Source organism: Enhydra lutris, unplaced genomic scaffold, assembly GCF_002288905.1.
Source record: "Enhydra lutris kenyoni isolate GAN:26980312 unplaced genomic scaffold, ASM228890v2 scaffoldscaffold62, whole genome shotgun sequence".
NCBI classification, from domain to species: domain Eukaryota; kingdom Metazoa; phylum Chordata; class Mammalia; order Carnivora; family Mustelidae; genus Enhydra; species Enhydra lutris.
Genome location: NW_019154146.1, coordinates 7,070,333 through 7,095,013, shown reverse-complemented (window position 1 = coordinate 7,095,013; position 24,681 = coordinate 7,070,333). Strand labels below are relative to the sequence as shown.

General features: G+C 41.0%; 1 protein-coding gene across 1 annotated transcript in view; it reads right to left on the bottom strand.

Moving 5' to 3' along the window:
* The window catches only part of LOC111158711 (parkin RBR E3 ubiquitin protein ligase), a 1,042,614-nt gene that overhangs the window by 234,627 nt on the left and 783,306 nt on the right, over positions 1 to 24,681 (bottom strand). The gene's annotated exons all lie outside the window — the stretch shown is intronic.

Sequence of the window (24,681 nt, the reverse complement as noted above, 5' to 3'; positions counted from 1 at the left end):
CCCATTCCACCACCCCAAATCTCCCACTACCAAGCCTTCAGAGACAGCATGGCCCTGTTGACATCTTGATTTCAGACATTTTGCCTCCAGAACTGTAAGACAATAAATTTATGTGGGAAGTTGTTTTGGCAGCCCTAGGGAACAAATACAATGGGCAAGAATGGCTATTTTCTGGAATTAAGATCCTATGAGTACAACGCTAACTTCTGTGTGTCACTATATGAAGTCACTGCCACCTTGACTGAGATGGGGTTGAAGGACGTCAAATCGCAGAATACGGGAAGTGGCTGCAGAGCTTGTCCTTTTACTGTGTCCTTGCTCTTGAACTCAATCGACAGACTTCGTGATTTATCCCCAAGAACGCTGTTCAGATAAAAATGAACTTTCTCTGGAGTTCTGTAATTCAAGGGCAGAAGGACTGCCTTCATTCACTGGAATTATAGCTGCCCTAAATTTGGGAGAGGGCACCTTGGACATGTCATTTGAAAGCAAGGAAGGCACCAGACTTCCCTTTACAACAGGTAAATATTCATTAAATTCAACCAGAGCCTGACCTGTAGCAATTTCCATGCTCCTATCAGCTTGAGTTCTTTCACCTGTATTTGGAGGCAGTGGGAGAATGTGATGATCTCCTACTAGCTACCCAAGGTTCTATTTCTAATTTGTCCTTCTTAGCCATTCCTCAAACTCTCTCACAGCATTTTTTTGAAATTTGGACTTTTACTTATTCTTGGAAAGAAACAATAACATGCTGATAGGTGAAAAGAACAACAGAGGTATTTTCAAATGTTTCCACTAATGTAAATCGGGAATGACATGGGTGAGACCCAGTGATGAACTCTTCCCAAACACCTCATAAAAGAAAACACCATGTTCCTTTCTTCGACAACTTCTTTAAAATGTGTATCATTAACATTTGATTAATTATATGGGGAGTTTGACTTGAACACAATTTCTTCTTTATTGTTTGGTGCATTTTCTTAGAAAAGCCCTAGTTGACTTCTTAAAAGCTCCCCCAAATATGTTTTGAATAGCCTGATCTTTATCCCACACTCAGTATTATACTTTTGTCTCCCTCTTTCCTTCCCCACTCATTTCTCTCTTTCTTTTTTTGCCCTTGCTCCTTCTGATTAGCCAGAGCTATATCCTTTTCCACCACAAGGGAACACGCCACATCCCATTACTCTCTCCTGAACCATTCTTCCTTTCTGTCCTCATCAATCTGGGTAGACTCTCCTTCCACCTGCTCTCCCCTGGTCCAAACCCAAGCGTGCCAGGGATCATCCTGACTCAGTGATTCACCTGGTCATTCCCTCTACGAGTTTCTGTTGCTCATGCTCTGTGCCAAGTACCAGGTCACGGGGATATGGAGACAATTTAGGCACAGACTCTATCCTCTAGGTGGGTCTTTATTGGTATACTCAGCAGTACAGACAATACTAATCAATTAATATAGTTCCTATAATATATACCGTGGATAACTATCATTCTATTCTGTTGAATTGGCAAGCTCATGTTAATATAGACTGATGTCATGTCTCCAACATTAACCACAATTTATCTCTTTACCCAAGACAAGGCAGATTTTCTGCATATATATGTGGGAAGGAAGAAAATATTCTCATCTGCTACATGTCTTTCTGTACCACAGACCTTTTAAAAAATGTTAGGCCAAGAAATAGTTCCTTTCACATGATTTCGCTACCTAATAGCATGTTAGTACACATAGGGCTTCAGATACCATATGGAAGGTTCATGAAGTCCATCAATCGAGTGGCAAATGGCTCCTCAAAGCATTATAGTTATGTCATATCTGGAAGTAGAGCTCTTTGAGCAACAACACTTGTCCAGGGAAAGTGATATTCAACAATTGTTTACTGAGAGGCAAATGCATCCATAGCTTTGTTCTCAGGGCTGGAGGCAAAGTGATAAATGAAATAAGCTTGTCAAGCTTACACTCTAGGGAGAGGAAGAGAAGAGGAGACAGAGAAAAGATAAGTAAGTAATACTAATTACTAAATAATACTAGATAGAGAATAAATAAGCAAGTAATACTAAATACTACAGAAAATACTAAAGGGATGAGATGTGAATCCAGTATTATAAAGATCATTCTGGTTTTTACGTGATGATACAGGATAATTTTTTTTTTTTTTTTTTTTTTTTTTAGTTTTGAGGAAATCATTTGACTAACACTTGAAACAGTTGACACCAAAAGCCTTTTTTAAGAACAAACTAACATATATTACTTTTAATAACAGAACTAGGGACATTCCTGTAAATGGGCTGTGTTTATGTTCCTTTCCTCCAGTGTTTCCTTTGCCTTTGGAGACATATCTTGAAAGAAGTAGCTGTGGCTGATATTGAAGACGTTACTGCCTATGTTCTCCTCTAGGATTCTGATGGATTCCTGTCTCACGTTGAGGTCTTTTTATCCATTTTGAGTTTATTTTTGTGTACGGTGTAAGAGAATGGTCGAGTTTCATTCTTCTACATATAGCTGTCCAGTTTTCCCAGTACCATTTATTGAAGAGACTGTCTTTTTTCCACTGTATATTTTTTCCTGTTTTGTCGAAGATTATTTGACCATAGAGTTGAGGGTCCATATCTGGGCTCTCTACTCTGTTCCACTGGTGTATGTGTCTGTTTTTATGCCAGTACCATAATGTCTTGGTGATCACAGCTTTGTAGTAAAGCTTGAAATCAGGTAACGTGATGCCCCCAGTTTTATTTTTGTTTTTCAACATTTCCTTAGCGATTCAGGGTCTCTTCTGATTCCATACAAATTTTAGGATTATTTGCTCCAGCTCTTTGAAAAGTACCAGTGGTATTTTGATTGGAATGGCATTAAAAGTATAGATTGCTCTAGGCAGTATAGACATTTTAACAATGTTTATTCTTCCAATCCAAGAGCATGGAATGGTCTTCCATCTTTTTGTGTCTTCTTCAATTTCTTTCATGAGTGTTCTGTAGTTCGTCCTAGTTCCTTTACCTCTTTGGTTAGGTTTATTCCCAGGTATCTTATGGTTCTTGGTGCTATAGTAAATGGAATCGATTCTCTAATTTCCCTTTCTGTATTTTCATTGTTAGTGTATAAGAAAGCCACTGATTTCTGTACATTGACTTTGTAAAGACCCTACCAAAAAGGAGAATTTCAGACCAATATCACTGATGAATATGGATGCTAAGATTCTCAACAAGATCCTAGCAAACAGGATCCAACAGCACATTAAAAAGATTATCCACCATGACCAGGTGGGATTCATCCCTGGGCTACAAGGATGGTTCAACATTCGCAAATCAATCAGTGTGATAGAACAAATTAATAAGAGAAGAGAGAAGAACCACATGGTCCTCTCAATTGATTCAGAAAAAGCATTTGACAAAATCCGCATCTGTTCCTGATTAAAACGCTTCAAAGTATAGGGATAGAGGGAACATTCCTGTACTTCATAAAATCTATCTATGAAAGACCCACAGCAAATATCATCCTCAATGGGAAAAAGCTCACAGCCCTCCCGTTGAGATCAGGAACACGACAAGGATGCCCACTCTCACCACTCTTGTTCAACATAGTATTAGAAGTCCTAGCAACAGCAATCAGACAACAAAGAGAAATAAAAGGTATCCAAATTGGCAATGAAGAAGTCAAACTCTCTCTCTTCGCAGATGACATGATTCTTTATATGGAAAACCCAAAAGACTCCACCCCCAAACTACTAGAACTCATACAGCAATTCAGCAACATGGCAGGATACAAAAAAAAGAAATCAGTGGCTTTCTTATACACTAACAATGAAAATACAGAAAGGGAAATTAGAGAATCGATTCCTTTCCTCCAGTGTTAATGAAGGTCATTCCAGTCCCTGTGGAGCTGTCCTATAAAGCTGTGTATTCCTGTCCCCTAACCCCTCTCCTGCCCTCCTCTCCTGCCTATGCACTCAAATATATACTTCAAAACTCTAGCAAAAAAGAAAACATTGGGGGTGGTATAGTAAATGTTATATTTTTCCAAGTTTAGTCTGGGTGGACTTTTCTGACTTGAGTACATACTAAAGTTCTTTGAGTACATACTAATATTTGTTAGTTTTTTGAGCACCCCCTGCAGGATATCAGAGCTCAAGCAGATGGAAGAGTACATACTAATATGTGCTTAGTTCTTTGAGTACATACTAATATTTCTAACCTCAGGTCTCCACTACTGTGTCATAAAATAGAAGTCAGTAACATAAATGAACTTTAAACATCATCATTTATGCTCTAATCTGTTCTGAAATTTATAGCAAATAAACATAGGAAGAAAAACAAGTAGATATAAAATGAGAAAGGAAATAAGGTAAATATTATTGCTTAAAAATTATTTTGAAAAATCCAAGAAAATTATCTGAAACCTCAGTGAACCAGAAGAGACGAATGAAAGATGGCTGTGTTAAAATTCAATATAGAAAAATCACAACATTATAGGCAAACAAAAAACAAAAAATACAACAATAAAAATGAATTCATATTAGTAATAAAAATTATAAATGCCTAGGAGACACTAACTGTAAATATGCAGATCTGAAACACAACAATGACAACAGCAGGAATAACAAACACAATCTTACTAAACAGCAAAAAATGACAGATATAATCATATACCACATTCCTGAATGGAAATGCAATTCTGTAAAGATTTGATTCTTCTGAAAAAATATGTCTTACTTGTAATAGAACTCTTATCAAAACTCAATAGCATTATTTTAGAAACCTGGCAAAATGAATCTAAAGGAAAAACTGATAAGAATTTGTCTTTATAAAAGTTTAAAAGTTCTATATTAAAGAAAGCACAAACCAAGTCAACCATATTAGAGGAAAAAGGCATTTTTTTTTTCAAATATCTGATAAACAAAGAGTTTCTATTCTAACTATATAAAGAGTTTCCATAAATCAACAGAAAAGATGAAAACCCAGTGGGGATGAAGGTCTTAATCCTAACAAGATCAGGCAATCTGCTACAGAAGAAATACAAATGTCCAGTATTTATCTCCAATATGGTATTAAGGTTCACGGTTCATGTGAACAATAACAAATCACACCAGACTGTTTCAGTGAAGACAATGTCAATACACACACACACACACACACACACACACACACACACATTAGCTAATCCAGGTCCTATCATACCTATTGACATTTTATGTTAGAAAATGATAAGATATTTTAATGATAATTGAAAGTATATTATTTTTAATCAGAATTTATTGATTATCCATTATGTACAAGGTATTGATACTGAACTGCTCACCAGAAGTCAACAGTTAAAGAGTATATGAAAAGTTTTAACATTGAAAATTGTAATCTATTTAAAGAAGCTAATCCATTTTCAAAAGCAAATGAATGACCAAGTTCCTCTAATGAGGGAAACCACACTTCCTTCCCTCTTCCTCCTTTCTTCTTCTCTCTCACTCCCTCTTCTCAGCATATGTTGTTAAAACATCTAAGTCATGATTTTATTGGTAGGGCAAAAATTAGAAAATAATTTGGAATGATGATTCCCCAATCTCTAGATAAAAAACAACAACAAATCAGACTCCTATCAAAAAATGAATTACAGCTACCCTTAGGGATCACTCACTCATTCATAATTCAGTAATATATTTCTTAATGAACATTCATTAATGAGTGGCAATTTATAACAAAATTTTCCCAACCTATATGCATTTTGCTCAAATCTTTAGTTAGATTGGGTCTCACACTAACTCAATATTACATTTCTAAATATTTGCCATTTGATTTTGTATCAAATACCTCTGTTTATCTTTTTAGTTTAAGGTACAGAAATGGAGACGAACAAAAAGTGTAATGGCTTTTAAAGTCATCGTTGTTTAAACATGATGTATTTGACAAAACTAGAGGCTTTGATTTTCTAATAAAGTGTTTATAATGTTATATAATAACCGAAAGAAGCTAATCCAATATGAAGTTAAATCACATTACTTTCTGCTCCTCAGAGGCTGACTAAATCTGTTATCCAGTCATCATATTTTGAGGTAATGGTTTTGCGGGGAGATGTATCTATCTATATATCTATCTATCATCTATCTTCCAAAGGAACTGTCCAGATAGTTAGAATTCATGCTATGTCCTAAGTCTTAAAGTAGTAGAATTTTACACAGATTACTCAAGCTACTGAAAGACCGCCCATACAAATAATTTGCTAGAACAAAGCTGGGTGCAAGGGAAGCTCGATACTGCCCTGCCTTCTAGGATGCTTATCATATTCCATATGATTTACTGAGCATATGGAAGTGTTCATTCATTTGAACTGAACTTCCGTCTGCTGCTTGACCCCTGTTAGACATGTCATATTCCCATAGAAAATGTTAACACTGAGTTGTCCCTTGTGGAATATTTCAGTGTGAGACAGAAATGTCAAGGCTAGAGTTGCTAAGAGCTTTGGTCTCCATGGATTTCTGGATGGTAAATAACCACCCATCTCCGTCCCAAGTTACTGCCCAAAAGACAAGATTTCTTTCTACATGCTTACAAATTCAGCAAAATTTCTATTAACACGTATATCCACATTTTCAGAGTTATCTTAAGAACACATTGTTAGCTTCTTACGCCTATATTAATGGCAGCTCAACAAATAAATGCTGCTTGTGGGCATGCTAGCACTCTGGGGAATAGAGATAAATATAACACTTGCTTTCAAAGAGCCCATAGCTTAATTGAGGAAATATGTAAACAAAGAAATATAATGAAAGGCAGAATGATAAGGACGTGAAGAAAGACCTGTTTATAAATGTCTACACAGTTCTCAAAGCTCTTTACACACGTTCCTTCACTTGATCTGCACAAGAAACATTCAAGGTAGACCATGCAGACCAACTCATCACTAGTTCAGAAGCAAGGAAAATGAGAACGAGAGCATGACGGGGTAGATCCACATTAATAAGTTAGCCATAAGGGCTAAATTGCAATTCTTCCCTTGGTACCTCACTGATGAACTTCTATCTCACTCACTCTGCCCTGTCTTCAGGAATCTGTTGACATCTCTCACCCGACTCCTGCTTTTCAAACTCTTTTGTTCTTGTGGATACATACTCTTTTTATTCCTCTTGCATTATTCTGGGGGCTTGGGGAGGCACCAGATATGAACCTATGGAACTTCTGTAGGAACTAATATGGAGTGAGATTATGTCCAGCGTGAGCTCTTATGAAGGACACCAAATTTGACCTGGGCCTCCAAAGATGAGTGAGACAGGTGTGCCACCAGCAAGGGAGAGCTGCAAGGGAGAGCAAGACAGGGAGGCAAAATGGGAGGCATTTAAACCTATAGGCTAGGCTAGGCTGCATTAACATTATAGAGCGATCTCCCTACTTTTTTTTTTTTTCCACAGAGTGCTGAAACCCAACAAGAGGCCCACCACTGAGAACTGTGCAAGTTCTTCTGCAGTAAAAAAGCTTTTGAAACAGAGACCATCAAGACCATTTTGTTAGACACACCCTTTGAGCTTCTAACTTGAGCAGGTTTTCAAAGTAGAATTTGTAAATCTGCATCCAGGAGGAGGCAATGTTTACACAACACAAATAGAAAAGGCTCCAGCAAAGCAGTAAGGATGGAGGCTGAACAGCCACCCAGCCTTCTATTCTTTCCGCTAACAACTCCCTCAGCCAATGTCTACCTTTACAGGCCATGGGTGGGCAGAATTGGAGTCAAAAGGAGTTTATTCAACTGGAGGGAGGACCTACAGTGCAGCTGCTCACACTCACTGAACAGCCCTGGTCCTGTGAAGAAGAGTATGTATTTATGTATGTAAATGTGTACATATATGTGTGTGTGTGTGTGTGTGTGTATGTGATATATATGCACATATTTATAATATGTATATATTTGTATCAGCATATTCTATATTAGCAGAAACACACATATTGTAAATATACCCATATTCACACATATATTCATATATTCATATATATGTACAGTTGTGGCCATCTGTGGTGGCCATGTCAGACAGATTTTTTGAGATAGTAGTGAATGGGGGCAAGGGATTACCCTCTCTAGGGAAGAATGCTAAGTACAAATCCAGCCTTTGGTGAGTGATGTGGTAGAGGGGGGAGGTCTGATGGGATCAGGCAGAGAAGTAAAGGGGGAATTTTCTAGCAAGTGCAGATATACGTGCAAAGGTCCTGAGGCAAGAATCCACCTGGGGGGGGGGGGCTCTCTGATGAGCCTTGTGCAGTGGTGGAAGGAGTCATGAAGACAAGAGGAAATGGAGAAAGGTCTTGTACTAACACAGTGCCTTCTATTCACGATACAGACCTTGAATTTTATCCCAAAGGCTTGAGGAAACCATAAGTTTATGTTAAAGATAGTGACACAAATTCCTCTTTTAGAGTCACGACGGTGGGATCAGTGTGAGAAACAAGCTGCTGTTGGGAGGTCGGTTCAGAAGCTGCCCCACATTCTGGGAAAGGATGTGGGGTACACATTAAGTGTTTATCAGTAGGAAGCATTGATGAGATGGTGACTGACTAGGTGTGGTGATGTAGTGAGAGAAGGAGTCTGGTGTCACTGAAGGTTTCCATGTTGGCCAGCAGTGGATGGTGGTGACAGTCACTAAAGAGGAGAGAAGGTCTCCCACTTCCACAGGGCTGATGGAACAAACACATCTAAATGTCTGACCTCCACAAGCCCCACTAAAAAATGACACTGAAGGAATAGAAAGGGAATACATCCACAGCCAGGGAGAGTTTGAGAGAGGAGGCATGATCAGAGGAGAGACATCGATCAGATTGCAGAACACAGACGGAAGACGGGAAATTCTGTAGCAGAGCAGAGAGATCCAGAACCTGGCTGGCTGCGGTAAGGAGAGTGATGTAAGAAACCAGCCTGTTGTTGCTGCGGGAGCTCAGCGATGCCCAGGGACTGGAAACACCAGGCCCCAGGGAGGCTCAGAGTGAAGGAAGGGCAAAATGAGAACAAGTGCTCAAAAATCAGATATAACGAGCAGTGAGATCACAGGATCCCAACCCCCTAGTCTATGAAGCCAGGCTACAGAAAGGCTGAAGATAGGTTTACTTTACAAGGAAGCCGAAGCAGAGGGGATCTGGATGGGGCCCACCTGGCAGAGCTATACCAAAATCAGGGAAATTACAGGAATCAGTTGACTGATGGACACTTCAGCCCCCTTCCCCTGTCTGGGTTGTAGACCAATGACATCTAGATACAGCGAAAGATGCAAGACAAGAGATTAAAATGAACTGAAAAGGAAACGGAGAAAACAATTTGGTGAAGAATAGGAAACTTGAAAACAAAACACCTACCATCAATTTCCTTGAAGAGATAAGAGGATGCTTTAAAGAAAAAAATATTTAGAGCACGAAGAAGAGGTCTTAAACGCTAAAATGGCAGGTAGCAGAAAAACTTAAATTCAATTACTTTGGAAAACAAGTTTGGGGAAATCTCTCAGAAAGTAGAGCAAAGAGGTAAAAGAATGGAAAATAGGAAATGGCAGAGCATATGAAAGAAACACCAAACCAAAGGACTGACCCCAGAGGTTGAGCACCCGACAAATGGCAATTCCAGAAAGAGGAAATTTGAGAAATGCAGAAGAGAACATTATCAAAGAATGAGATACAGAAACACTTCCCAAGACATGAGTTTTCAGGTTCAGAGAGCATGCTGCGTAACTGGGCCCAGCACAGAGCATGAGGGAGACCCAAATCAAGGAAGGCCAATGAGTGTGGGCACAGCAGTCAGAATCCCTGGAGAGAACAGTGCACCCCCTCAAGAACATTCCGTGAGGAACCGGAATGCTATTGGACTTCAGCAACAAATCCTGAGGGCTTAAAACGAGTGCCTTCAAGGGGCACCTGGGAGGCTCAGTCAGTTATGCATCTGACTCTAGACCTCAGTGCAGGTCCTGATCTCTGGCTCATGAGTTCAAGTCTTGCATGGGGCTCTATGCTGGGCATGCTGTCTACTTGAAAAAAAATAAATAAATAAAGAGTGCTTTCGACATTCTGAAGGAAAGCAATTTCTTGCCAAGGTGTAGGAGAACAGAGAGTAAATCAATAAAGAGGGTACATAGGATTCAGGGAAAAGGGGATAGTCAAAGAGAACTCCCAGGAGGAGAGTGAGAAGTCCCATGGTGATAGCTGACAGCCAGACTCAGGAGGAGACGGGGATCTAGAATGTGGTCCTACTTGAAAAACGGAGGAGAGACTGACACTGATTTTTCTTGATCTTATTAAGAGATTTACAATGCTATTAGAGAGTCTGGGGCTGAATTAATGATAAATACACACACACACACACACACAACTCAGGCAAATAAGCAAACAAAAGATCAACTCAATCACTAAATTGGAAAAAAAAAATTTCCCCAAACAAAAAACAAAATAGCTACATAAGGAATATAAGTTTATAACTCTCTGCCCGAGATGATGCAGATGGAGGGAGGGGATATGTGTGTGTGTGTGTGTGTGTGTACAGTATAAAAGAATTAAACCTTCATATTTTATAGAAAGTTTCGTAGATAGTAATTACAATAAAAGAAAGAAGAAATAATATAATCATACTCTCTGAAATCTTTATCTTAAGATTCACCTTAGGATCTGTCACTGATTTTCTTTTTAATTGCTAAAATCAGGATTTGTGTTACACTGATTCTTGGCCAGGTGGGAATTTTGTTTGTTATACTTGTCATTGTTTGTACATGTTCATCAAAACTTACAGAATGCTTGACAGTAGCTTAGAAGAAAATCCTAAAGGCAACAACTGACTACTCCTACAAGAAATACTGAATATTCAGTTTTCTTGACCATTTAAGGGATGCCACTGTTCTGAAAAACAGGCAACAATGAATATTCTGAGATAGAATGTGGGATAACCAGGTTTTGAATGTGATGAAGTGTTAAAAATATCTGAATTATTTTGCTTCTAATTTTTTTATAGATGTACAAGAAAGATAAATAATGAAGAGTGCCCTAGGTAGCTCAGTGGGTTAAACCCTCTGCATTCGGCTCCTGTCACAATCCCAGGGTCCTGGGATTGAGCCCCACATCAGGCTCTCTGCTCAGCGGGGAGCCTGCTTCCCCCTCTCTCTCTGCCTACTTGTGATCTCTCTCTCTGCCAAGTAAATAAATAAAATCATAAAAAAAGGTAATGAAAAGTGTCATATAAGTCTCTAAGAGCCCTTTTGATTAGTATAAAATGAAATTAGGAAAATTTTCAAAGGAAATAGCTCATGCTTAATAGACAGGTCTTTTTTTTTTATTTTCTTCTTGGTGAATAAAATGATAATCACTTTTAAATCAATGATATCTCAGTGAATATTTGGTGAAACTGATTCTGCAGGAATAAGGGATGTGAGTAGTTGGGGCTGTTAAAGAGTTCAAAGTACAAACAAGTGTTTCTTTGATAAAATGTTATGATTAAACAAACAAAAAAGCAAGCAGAAGGGGTTTGAGGTAGACAGGTTGGCAAAGTTGAGCCAGACCTGAGGTTTTAGATATACTGAACTTACTTTTAAAAAAGTATGCTTTGCCATGTTACACTGAAAAACAAACAAACAAACAAAATCCAAGCAAACATTGAAAGTGAAGGTTCGGGGAGATCTCCCCCACAGGGAGAGATCTCCCAAAAAGCAGGTTTTGTGGGCGCGGGAAGAAGTCTGAGCTGCTTAAACCCAGGCAATGATCGCCATGGAGGCCCCAAACATGCAGAATGATGCAAAATGAAGCCTTAAAACAGCTTCAAAAACAACCAACTTGTTTTAAATAATTAGAAATAAGGGACTTTCCCTCATAAGTTCAGAAGGAAAAGTCATTGATATATTTTTTAAGGTCATTCTCTGATTCCACAAAATAAGCAAAAAAAAAAAAAAAAGTTTTTATCTATTTAATTTGTCAGAGAGACAGAGAGAGACAGAGAGAGACAGAGAGAGAGCGGGTACACACACAAGCAGGCAGAGTGGCAGGCAGAGGCAGAGAGAGAAGCAGGCTCCCCTCTGAGCAAGGAGCCCAATGCAGGACTCGATCCCAGGACTCTGGGATCATGACCTGAGCCAAAGGCAGCAGCTTAACTGACTGAGCCACCCAGGCGTCCCAAAAGTTTGTTGTTGTTATTGTTGTTTTTAAATGAGGCAATGCTTCATAATGTAGGATTATTCTAAATTCTAAATTATTATTATTTATATTAATAGATACTAGCGACTTTTATTACATGCCAAACACTACGCTAAGGACTAAAGCAGAGTGATTTCATGAAATCATCCCAGCAGCCCTAAGGCATAATTACTAACATTAGCGAACGTGACAAAGAAGGGACCGACGAGAAGCTACTTCTCGACGAGAAGCCCAGTCACTGACTAAGGACCTGGTTTGCGGTGTGGGAAGGCTTCCAGCTCAAGAGGCAAAGCCTGGCACAAAGATGCTGGAGTGCTACTTCCCTCTCCTTCCATTGTGATTTCCCCTGGGTAAGATCCTTCTGAATTTCAGCACTGCCGAAGTACATACAGACGGTTCTAAAAACAGCAGGCAAACCGGACTTCATTTAGTCAGTCCTTGCGGATTGGCTCATGCTTTGATTATTCAGTATATATGTTCTTATATGTATTAATCAACATATAGCTAAAGATTTTATACAAAGAACTTGTATGTGCCAGGCACCGTGTGGGGTGCTGGGACTAGAGCAGTGGACAAGAGGAAAAAAGAACACATGGAATAACAGATAATTTCATTTTGCTTGAAAGTAAGTGCCCCAAGAAGCAGAATGGGGATAGGGAATGATCAAGGCAGGTGATGGCGTGCACCAGTCAGGGTGGTCCGGGAAGGCTGACAGCTCTGCAAAACGCCGGGGAAAGAGGACGCCAGAGCCCAGAGCCCTGCAGAGGAGACCAAAGCCGACCGAGTGCCTGTGTTGGAAAGGAGGGCCACGTAGCCTGTGGCTGTGACAGCATCGGCGAGTCACAAGGTGCCACCAAAGATGGAGAGGGACCAGCTAGGTCGCACATGGGGTCTTCGAGACTGAGTTTAGATTTTATTCCAGTTACAAAGGGCAGCCTCTGCAGCACCTGCTGGGTAGGAATAAAATCTGATTTATAATTTAGAACCAGTGGTACGCTGAAGGAGGAGTCCGCAGTCGTGTTTTCACAGCTGAGACAATCCAAGGATCAGTCGCTACAGTGATTTCTGACTGGTTTTACAACTCCGTGAAGCCCAGTGAGTAACTGAGTACAAAAAATCTATTAATTAGGACTGTTAATAAAGACATGATGGAAAGACAGGCAAGTAATTGGAGGCATAGAAATAACGAAAGCCTGTGTGCTCATGAGCAAGGCAAAGGTGAACTTAGCCCAAGATCCGCGGGGCCGAAAGTTATTTCTCTTTTACAGTGTTAGAGCTCTCTCCCCGCTCTAACAAATCACCACGGGGACGGCTCTAAGCCACACCCATTCATTATCTCAGGCTTTGTGGGTCAGACGTCAGGGTGCAGCAGGGCTGGGCTGCTTCTCTGTTTGGAGTCCCTAAAGCCAAAATCAGGGCCCCGCGGTTCTTTCTGGAGGCTCTGCATTGGGGTCCACCTTCAAGCTCATTCCAGCTGCTGGCAGATTTCAGGTCAGTTTCGGGACCGAGGGGTCTGTTTCCTTGCCAGCTGTCAGCCAAGGGTCGCTCACAGCTTCTGGGGTCACCTGGACCCTGGCTAGTAATGGCTTCTTGAATGCATCTGGTGCCTCTGCTGGCTCTGACCTCCTGTTCTGTTCCAACCCTCCCTCTGCTTTCCTCCGCCACCGCATCTCTCCAGCTCCAGGCGGAGAAGTGTCTGTGCTTTTAAGGGCTCAGGAGATTAGAGTGGGGTCACCTGGAAAATCTGGTGGCCCCTCCCTGCTGTAAGGCTATAACTGTACGGCACTGGCTATCGGGATGTTGGGCTGAACTATCAGAGCACAGAGTCCTGGAGGGAACCTCTTTACAATTCCATCTATCACATTTAATATTTCCCCTGATGGGGACATCGTATTAAAAATTTTAAAATAATAAAACCAAGTCACTGGGGGTCAAAGAGGGCTCTGTTAAGCAGCTCGACAATAATAAGAGATGGATTAGAGAGAAACAAATATTTTAAACAAAGCTGTAGAAAGCCTGAGAAGCACGTTTATCCTGGTTCATATCTAGATGGACATCCACATACGCCTCAAAGTGCTGGTTTCTCTGAAGGTGCAGCTACCCTGACGGGAGCGTCCTCATGCTAGCTCAGAGGCGCACCACCAGGTTCAAAGCTGGACTGTGGTTAAGTCATCCTCCTAAATGCCCCTGGGGGTTTGGACCTCGGACACAGTTTTGGGTATCTAACACATTAAAGTAATTGATAGTCTATCACACACGTGTACAAAACTGTCTAAGCTACCGAACATACACACCACCTTCCTGAAACGGCACAGCGATGTCTCAGCCGTTAAGATACAACGAGGACGTCACAAACCTGTTTGCTGTCGCTAACAGGCGAGACTCCGGCGGCCGGCGAGACTCAATGGCACTTACAGAATTTCAAGCCAATTCCTCGCTTAATGTCACTTTCCCTTCCCCCACCCCGAATCAGTCTCGAAATGTCGGGTTGCAACCAGGACACGCTGTTAGGTTTGGCGATGGGTGATCACGCTGGCCTTAGAGTATTTTCTCCTCCTTACCCTCTTGGCAATAACAGGCGTTTCTTAATTTTACCTTTTGGGGAAAGAAGGCAGAGAGAGAAAGAGAGAGACAAAGAGATGGACAGAGAGACACAATTGGGTGAAATCATGTATTTCTATGAGAGGATCAAGACTGATTTGATTCTCAGAAGAACAGACATGGGAAAAGAACTATTTCTTGTAATGAGATCATCAGTATATATACAGACAGGAGTCTCTGACCACTGAGGTGCATTTTGTGCTATTTTTTTGTGTTAGGTCCCCTTTCTGGGCTGCTTTTCTGTGTCCCTGCACTGAAACCTCCCCATACTTCAAAAATCACTCAAAGCCCATTATTAAGAACAAATAAGAAGTCAGTGAAAATTTGGAGAGGCCAAAAGTAGTTTTATTTCAGAGAGTTCTAAATTCCTGGTCTAGGAGAATATCCAGGGGATAAATTTATTAATAACATAAACATATCAATTATTAACTAATATTACATCATTATATTATTATATAATATATACTATGTAACTGATATATTATTATATTAATATGTTGATTAACAGACTCACAATAATATATGTTAATACATATATCACATATACGTTAATAACCTACTTTCCCCCAGAGAGTCTCCCAGGTCAGGTGTTTAGAACTTAACTATAAAAATAATTTTCATGTCTACAAATTTTTGCCATCTTTTCATTCATCCTTCATGATGGGTTTTGGGGTGACAGTAAAAACTTTGATCTCAATTTTAGCTAGGAGGAAACAGTAGAGTGATACTAAGAGAAATGAATCACGATACATGAATGACTGCTACACCACCATCCGTCCAGCTGTAAAAATATAACTACCACCATGGATGGGCAAACGAAAGCCAGAAAAAAGGGTATTGAAGCCGTGTTGGCCCACAGACTCTCACTACAACCCCCATGCCTGGCCTTCCCTCAGCACAAGGGGGCACATGACACAGTCATGGCCAATGAGACAGAGCAGAAGTCCTGCTGTGGGGCCACACTTGACCCTCCCCTCCTCTGCATGGAGCAGGAGCTGATGGTTGGAGTGGTGGCAGCCTTGATAGGAGTGTAAGACAAGATGGAGAGAACCCCAGAGGTATCTGCCTTGACGGGAGACCATGAACCAGTGCCAGGAGCTGTTTGCCCCTGACCTTGGGATGTGAGAAAATCATCCTCTTCTTGTGTAAGTATCTGTAGTCGGTTTTTCTACTGCTTACAGCCTCCTATAGCCCTAACGGGCATATTCACCTCTCGCCGGGGTTACCAATGGCTTTCTTTTCTTTCTCTTCCTCCCTGTACCTCCATTCTGAGCTCCCCCATCTATCCCTCGCTTTACATACTGACTTTGATACACTGCCAGTCTCTCTCAGGGCTTGTCAGCTCGTCTAGACTCCTGCTTTACCACCTTCGGCTCCCTCCTGACTGACAGCTCCGTGTGCTTCTTTGATTTGGTGGCCTTTGTGGCTTGGAGCAAAAGGTTCTCCATGTGGGAAAGCAAAACAACACAACAGGTTTGTCTCGGGCTCTCCTCCAGGGGAGGTGAAGGGGCTGAGACGATCCCTTTGAAATGTTAAACTCCTGTTGAACTCTTGAAGGGACAATCAGGGCATGAAGCAATGTCCCCAGTGATGGGCACACCCTTTTTTCAATGCATTCATTTCCTACTCATTTTTAACAGTTGGCAAATCTGGAAAACGCTGATGAGACAAAAATCCACTTGCATCATTATTAACAATCTGCAGTTCCTCAAAACCTTTAAATACGTTCATGCAGCATTTAGAATAAATGATCTTAAAACCAGCATGGCTGTTTCAGGAGCAGGAACGTGCCCAATTTGCAGTTGCTGGAGAGTCTTCAGGGAGAAATGTAATTACAGACTTGGGCATGGGACTCAATGGCATTTTTAGTTTTTCTCGTCTCTCTCTTCAGCGATGCTTTCATCCCAGAGAGGTCTGAACAAGTTAACAGGTCATATAGTAGCTTGGTGGTACACGCACACTTTCATATGGGCTGGGATGGGGTGTTGAGGCTGAATTAGAATCCTAGGAAGCCAGTCCGTGGTCCATGGGCCGCCAACGGATGGGTGTGATTGTCGTCTTTTTGTGAAATCTGCCCATTCTGTGTTCATTAATAAATGCCCCCAATTTATTCATAAGTGAATCGCAACAAAAAAGAAACACCGTGAGAAAGAGAAATCCTCCAGCCTCGCCTCCCCCTTACCACAACGTGCTAGTAGACCTCGCACAGAGCACAGCTCCTGCTTGCTCCGGCCGCCACCTCCGTGATCCGGCAGGGAGTTATATATGGGCACACGAGCTCATCTGTATTCATGATAATTTACTAAATGAATGTTACACATGTTCCAGCAAACTGCAACATGCATTTTTTCCTATTAGCGTAAGATGCATTTTGTGTGAAATGCTATTTTATGGCCCATGCTTGTTAATTCTCTGAGCATGGCTCTGTTTCTCAACCACTGCTTTGGAAAAAGAAGTTATTTTGTTTGAGACTCCTTTCCCTCTCCTGACCTTGTTGCTCCGGGATGTGAACAACTTCAATGAGAAATGCACAAGGGAAGTACTTGGCGCTCCACCTGGAAAGCCACAGACATCTTTGAGGACTACTGACCCTCTTTCAGCGTGAAAAGCAAGTCCAATTTTTTCGCTTGCCTACTTTTTTTTTTTTTTACAGCCTTTCCTTTTCTCTATGACTTTCCCCTCCCCTCAAAACTACCAAAAAAGTGACAGCAAAGGCTTATTCTCAGCTTTATGCCCAAACTTACCTGCAAACTATACATCAATACCAGACTAATTGTGCATAAAATTTAAATTCTATTGCACTGCCACATAAAAATGCAGAATGCTTCAGTGGTGTAATGTCTGGGCTGAGCTCAGTCTATTCATGGCTGCCCCAAGACAGCTCATACGGATACAATTATTTCTCACATACTCCAACTGCTTTCTTTCACAACATTACTTTTATTATGCAAAAGTATATACCTAATTTTAATCCATGAGACCATCTAGAAGATTGAAACTTCATGCATGTCTTACTTTTGCTAAGTATAATTAAAGATATTAATTTTTTTCTTTTTTTTTTAATTTGAGGATGATTTCAGCTGCCAGCAAGAGCCTGTCTCTGCTGTCTGCCTACGGGTCAAAGAACCACAATGGATATCAAAGAGCTGCCATGTTGATGCCATGTTGACACCCCATTAGATCTTCATTTCTTAGTGGTTCTGGTTAAGCGGAAGGGACAGCAAGATGAGCCAAAGGGAAAAGTCCTTGGCAGTAGAGGAAGCCAGCAGTGCTTTCTCTAGCGGAGAGGAAAGTCCCAGTAGATGATGAAATGGATCCAAATCCCCCAGGTCTGCAAAGTTGGTTTGTTAATCACAGAAAGACGAACCATCTTGTTAGTCACAGAAAGACTAACCAGGTAAGAAGGACCCAGACTACATGGAGCGTGAACACAAGGGTCACGAGCATGGCAATCTTCAGCAAGCTTTGTCAAGCAAAGCCTTACAGAAACTGTCTTCACTAACAAAACAGAACAAAAACAAATTCTGGATGTCCCAAATAGCGAAGAGACTATTGAAAATGAAAAACTCCAACTTGATAAGCTGGTTTTCTTTCTTTATTTTCCACCGTTTTACTGTTCTATTTTCATGGTAATGAAACCCAGGAGTTACTTTTCTCCTTTTCTCAATAGATCTGTAGATGTTTGTTATACTCTACGCTTCTCTTATTATAAGATCTACAATAATCATATCCACTTATATCATAAGAGATAACACTTAGAGTGTTCTTACCACGTACCCGTTTGTTGAGCTCTTGGTATAGACAGTTTTACTTAGACCTCACAAAATATTGTTACCTCTGCAAAGTGTTGTTACTACCATTTTCTACATGAGGCAATCGAGTCTGAGAGGGTCATCTACGAAAAGTCACACTTCCTCTGTGGCAGAAGTAACCTCTGACTTGAGTTTGGGTGGTTTAACGTCAAGTTTGAGGGCTGCACTCTCCAAAATGGTAGCCACTAGCCACAGTGTGGCAGGGTTGAACTGACGTGTCCTGAAAGTGCAGTGTATACACACTGAATTTTGAAGATTTGGTGTGAAAAGCAGAATGGAAAGTATTGGATTAATAATTTTTATACTGATGACATATTGATACTATAATATTTTGGGTATATTGGGTTTTCCAAAATGTATTACTAAAACTAATTTCATCTTTTATGTGGCTACTAGGAAGTTTAGAATTCTAGAACTGGCTCATATTATATTTCTATTAGTCTCACTGGCTTTAGACCTTTAACTCCCTTACCCTACTGCCCACTGTCCTTAGAAGCTTGCTTATCACCATTCTCAGGAAAATGAATGAATATAAGAAATTTTAAATATTGTTCCATATAAACCTGGGTAGTTACTTCCACTGAATTGATTTGGCAGGAAGTGTGTCTGTGTGGGTATCACATGGGAGGCAAGAAGAACAAAATTAGGGACAAAATCAGGGAAACCACCAGTACCATTGCTTGTCCTTGTGCAGTTGGAATAATCAGGAGACTGAGTTTCCACTTTGTACCGGCATTTCTGGGACATGATCACCTCATCGCTGTGTGGCTATGGTTCAAATTTCACATAGATTATGATCAGGGTAAACTAATACATCCAAGACATGGACATCTGAAGAACATAAAGCCACAGAATGAAATTTTTTGTTACAATTCTTCTGTGTTGACCAATTAAAAATAAAAGTCACTTGTTTTGATTAAAACACAGTCAAGCCTGAATATCTTAAAAAAAAAAAAAAAACTTCAAGCTCTTCTTAGTAAGCACTGGGCCTGGAAAAACATGTCTTTGATCTACAGCAACGGTTCGCCATTTTTCCCCCCACCCCGAGTCTATCTCTTCCATTCCTCAGGAAAAGAATTCTCACTCAGGGAATGGTCCCCTTGGAAGGCATTGGGGTGGGGCGAGCTGTGGAACTTGTGGAACTATCTGAGGTGATTCTGGTAAGATGCCTCCTCTCCATCTGTATATTCAGTGCTCCAAGTCTCCATCTGAGTTTCCGACTTGCCGTAGATGACCCCCGCAGTCCGGGCGAGGGTGGAGGGCAAAGGCTGGAAGGAGCCAGGGCATTTTCTGCCTGATAGCTGCCATTCCAGTTTGGCCCACAGGAATGAACTTTAAACCTAGTGATCTGGTTGACCTTGCTTCCCATCCACAAATGAGAAGGGGTGTAAGCCAGGGAGACAGAGGGTACAGTCTAAGACACTGGGGCCACTCATCCTGGCGTATCACAGCGAAGAATCCATATGCGACACTGGTGTAGAAAAAAATGTAGCCTCTTAATATCTTCAATATACGATCTAATCTCCCTCTTAAGTAGTTCCCTGCTCTCCTACCCAGAGAGGATGTCTCACCAGGTCCATCTTGGCTATCTCAACCTTTTCTGGTTTAACTGTCCCTTTCTGTTTGGGTTAGCCCTTCTAGGTACCTGTTGGCCCTCAGAGACCCACCTCCTCTCTCCCTTCCCAAGATGGCAGCTGGGGGATGTCTGGGTGTGTGTCCTCATAGTCAGGGGGAGAAAGTGGCCTGGGACCAACATGGCAATCTTGGGCTGCTCTCTGGGTTGGTACTGGGTCTGCAGTGGTATCTCCCTTGCTCCCTGGGGTCCCTGCTTGTTCTGCTGGCTATGGCTGTTAAAACCTGTGCACACTGAATATTCTCTGAATAGTGCTGTGCAGTCCACTGAGATGCGGCTCCAAAATCTCACATCACTCCTAGACTTAGATGTCTATCTGCAGCCTGCAGCTATAGGTTCAGTCTCCTCCATCACCAGCACCATGAGATACCTTCCCTGGTGCTCCCCAGGGCACTTGGGGGTGTCTGAACATACATCTCAGAGCCTGGGGTGCCCCCCCCAGGAAGTTCTGGGGAGTGAAACCTGGGCCCTCCGCCTGACCCACTGTGCTCCCAAGTTTCTTCTGATCAGTGCTGACAAGGTGGCGACTGGCCTCTTTCTCTCCTCTTCTCCCACTGACATGCCTCACACTCCACCTAGACCCTCAAAGGAACATGTAGACATGTTCCCCTTTTTTGTCTTATCTGACAAGAACCCCCCCCCCCCCACATACATACATACATATCATGTCCTCCTCTGGGCTCATATCAGCATGATGGCTTCTGGGAAAGCTGATTTATGAGGAAGAGAAATAAAGTGAAGATCAAGTAGAAACTGGGTAAACAAAAGAAATTGGCAAGCTAGATAGTTTTCCTGTTCTTCCCCAAATGAATTTTCAACGTGACTTTTTTTTTTTTTGAAGCATTGAATTCTCAGAACGCTACGTGTGACTTCATGCTAGCAAAGTTAAAAAAAAAAATTACCAACCGAAATCAAACCCAAGCAATTTAGAAATCACCTGCCACTCATCTGTGCCCCTCACCTCCTTTGGCAAGCATATCAGAGTTGGCAACGTTTCCAATGTTTTTATTTATTTCTTTGTGTATTTCATCTGCTAAAGCCATTTGCAATAGACTGCATGAGCCCCACCTTGTTTCTAAAAAAATGATATAAAAATGTGAACACACAAAGCCCTCAGTGACACTCAAGAGCCTATGGGTAAGTGTGCAAAGGGCATCTGCATGGTATCTTGCCAGACATCTGAGATGCTGCAGAGAGAGCGGGACGTCCGTTATTTTCCCGATTTAGCTGCAGGTTCGCTTCAGACAATGATACCCTACTTTTCCTGACTCTCTTCAACCATATTTTCCCATAAAAGACATAGATATATATACACACACACAGTATTTAAAATGAATGTATGAATAATAGATCCAAAAAGACTTCCAGCAATGCAGAAACACCATATAGACACCTCCATTTATACTATTTGAAGGTCTTTTAAATATCACTAATATTACTCCTGACTATAGGCAAATACAGAATAAAGGAGCGACAGACAACTCTTTAAAAACGGCATTTTTGGAACTTGACCATTCTCTTACACCATACACAAAGATAAACTCAAAATGGATGAAAGACCTCATGGTGAGGCAGGAATCTATCAAAATCCTAAAGGAGAACATAGGCAGTAACCTCTTTGACATCGGCCACAGCAACTTCTTTCAAGACATGTCTCCAAAGGCAAAGGAAACAAAAATGAAAATGGACTTTTGGGACTTCATCAAGATAAAAAGCTTCTGCACAGCAAAGGAAACAGTCAACAAAACAAAGAGGCAACCCATGGAATGGGAGAAGATATTCGCAAATGACACCACAGACAAAGGGCTGATATCCAAGATCCATAAAGGACCCCTCAAACTCAACACCCAAAAAACAGATAATCATGCCAAAAAATAGGCAGAAGACTTGGACATACACTTCTCCAAAGAAGACATACAAATGGCTAACAGACACCTGAAAAAATATTCATCATCACTAGCCATCAGGGAGATTCAAATCAAAATCACATTGAGATACCACCTTACATGAGTTAGAATGGCCAAAATTAAGAAGACAGTAAACAACATGTGTTGGAGAGGATGTGGAGAAAGGGAAACCCTCTTACACTGCTGGTGGGAATGCAAGTTGGTGCAGCCACTTTGGAGAACAGTGTGGAGATTCCTTAAGAAATTAAAAATAGAGCCTCTCTATGACCCTGCAATTGCACTACTGGGTATTTACCCCAAAGATACAGATGTAGTCAAAAGAAGGGCCATCTGTACCCCAATGTTCATAGCAGCAATGGCCACGGTCGCCAAACTGTGGAAAGAACCAAGATGCCCTTCAGCGGACGAATGGATAAAGAAGATGTGGTCCATATATTCAATGGAACATTATTCAGACATCAGAAAGGATGAATACCCAACTTTTGTATCAACATGGACGGGACTGGAGGAGATTACGCTGAGTGAAATACATCAAGCAGAGAGAGTCAATTATCATATGGTTTCACTTACTTGTGGAGCATACGGAATAGCATGGAGGACATTAGGAGAAGGAAAGTGAAGTGGGGGTAAATCAGTGGGGGAGACAAAGCATGAGAGACTGTGGACTCTGAGAAACAAACTGAGGGTTTTGGGAGGGGAGGGGGGTAGGGGGGTTGGGTGAGCCTAGTGGTGGGTATTAAGAAGGGCACGTATTGCATGGAGCACTGGGTATGGTGTATAACCATGAATCTTGGAACACTGAAAAAATTAAATTAAAAACAAAAAAACCCTGCATTCTTGGGAAAACAAATCCAAGTAAAATTTTTGCTATTTTTCTGCAGTTTCAATGAGGCTCACGTGTAACATGTTACATTAGTTCACTGCCTCACTGCCTCTCAATCTGAAAGCCACGTTCTGTCATTATCAATTTGTGCACGTGTATATTCCTTAAGGTTGTGCTAGAGCCACGCAGGATCTCCCTAGTGACTTAATGAAACTGCAGATCAGCCAAAACGGGCAAAAAGAAGAAGAAGAAAAAAAGACTGGAAGCAGGAGAATAATAGAGGACATGTCTATGGTTCAGAAACTCATCTTTCCTTGTACACGTATTTTAATGCCAAGTGCCCACATGGTTATGATAGAAAAAAATAAGAAATCTGCAGGTTAGCGTTGTTTTGACCTCCCACCGAAGGGCCATCTAATATTTGAAAATAAACACAATACTTCAGCTTTTCATTTTTCTTTGAATTATAGGAATAAAGCCCTACTTTGAGAACCATTTTCAAAGGTCTCATTACAGTTTTGAATCTGGTAGAAATTATGCTTTCTCCTTTTGACATCTTGTAACAAATAAAACTGTTAATATTTTGATTTTAAACAAATTCCTCTTTTACGCTCAGTGGCTAATGGTTACAAAAGGAGACAGTGCTACGTTAGTGATAGTAATTTGGTTTGGGGACACCAGCAGAAACACACAAAATCCATTAGGGGAGACAACAGCTATATACGATTCTAATAAAAAGGCTAAATACAACTTATAAAGTGCGGCTTAAAACTTCCCTGAACACAGAAAATAGTCGAGATGATCTTAGAGTAACTAAAGCTACAATTCCTGTTGTATTGAAGCCAACGTGTTTGTTTTGAAAATAGTGTAACATAATGAGTTAACAGTTAAAAACCTTCTCACTGCCAAATGAGATATATAAATATAAATTGGGGAGATGCTCTCACAGATTATCCTCTCGGTCCATTACATCGCAGTTCCTGCCTCTGGTACTGTTCCATGCTTCAGGAGAGGCAGAAACAATAAGACTTGTAAGGAAAATTATAATAAATCTGCAGCTCCTAGGATCAATCATGCAATGTTAGCACTGGAGAAAAGCGTTCATTTTTGCTTCCCATAGGAGTTGATGCCTTTGACGTTGAGCTCTTAGGAAATATATGTTCATCCCCCAGGAAACCCAAAGACTGCAGATGGACCATACACACTGTACTTTTTAATGTCATTAAAAACAACCACCACAACAAAAATAACTTGGTCTGGTAATTTATTAAAGAGCATTTCCTAAAAGAACGACACAAAATTTTTTTGTGAATTATTTTCCACCTGCAAAGTGCTTGAAAAGAAAATTGAAAAGAAAATATGAGGTGGATTTTTCCGGAGGAATTATTATAAATGAGGAATACTGAATATTTGGAAAATAAGAAAATGAAATAAATTTGAAAGCAGTGTAAAAACACGAGAACCCGTTATTTGATGCCGCATTTCTTATTTGGAACTCCCCTGCGGGAAAATGCCCTTTTGCAAACAGACAAGTCTTCATGTATTTCTTTTGAATACAACACATCCCTGAGGGCTCCCCTCAGAGGGGTCAGCCAGGTAGAAGCTCTTCTTAGCAGGGAGAGATTAATTCCCTGTGCAAGGATTTCCACAGATAATATGTGTAAGATCCCAGCATGGGGCTCTGCACACAGGTGTATTTTAAAAATGCCAGAACTCTCCTGCCCAGGGGCCTTGTCATAGGCCAGGGTTCCCTGGTCATTAATCCTCCTTGCCATGCACACAGAT